Source organism: Pseudochaenichthys georgianus, chromosome 5 (genome assembly GCF_902827115.2).
Source record: "Pseudochaenichthys georgianus chromosome 5, fPseGeo1.2, whole genome shotgun sequence".
NCBI lineage: Eukaryota > Metazoa > Chordata > Actinopteri > Perciformes > Channichthyidae > Pseudochaenichthys > Pseudochaenichthys georgianus.
Window position 1 is genome coordinate 1005990 of NC_047507.1, and position 847 is coordinate 1006836.

Sequence of the window (847 nt, forward strand, 5' to 3'; positions counted from 1 at the left end):
AACACACATAAACATACACACCCCCCCCACACACACAAACACACACCCCAACACACACACATAAACACACACACACACACACTACGACTAACGACTTCTAACATCACCCCTCCACGTCCATCTTGTATTCCCTCTGAAGGCTCTCATTGGTTGATGGTTGATCCGACAGGTTGGTTCTGACCTGGTTCTGATCCAACCAGTGATAGCAGCACAGCAAGTTATCTTTGAACCAATGAGCAGAAGCATGTCGGAGTCCGGCAGAGGCTCAGTCAGTGGGGCCGCCGGGTCCCAGTTCCCCTCTGCCGTTAGGCCATTGAGCAAGGCACCGGGCAATCCCCCACTCCCACTGCTCCCGGAAGCTGCCCACTGCTCCTGGTGCTGGGAATTAAACTGGTGAACATTCGCTCAAGTGCTGAAGTACCATTAAGGAATGTACATAGGGGAATATTTGTTTTCAATATTCTGTCAATTACTGTTGTTGTACTATTTACACCTCACACTTGTATTTATGTACAGCAGCCATTTCCATCATGATCCATAAAGGTCCCACACACACTACACCCGCTTATTGTCCATGTGTCCTTTCTTCCTCTCCTCTCCACCTTGCCTCCTCTCCTCCCCCCTCAGGTTGTATCTGCGAGGGTACAGTGGCACAGCGGGGGGGCAGAGCAGTTTGACCCCCCATGGGACCGGGTTCAGCACCAGAGACCAGGACCACGACAACTGTGACCACTGCAAGTGTGCCCTGATGCTGACCGGAGGTAACAACTCTCCTCTCTCCTTGGCCATTGTCATAACGATGTGTTGTCTTCTGTAGCCATTAGCCAATCAGCAACAAGGTACCCCC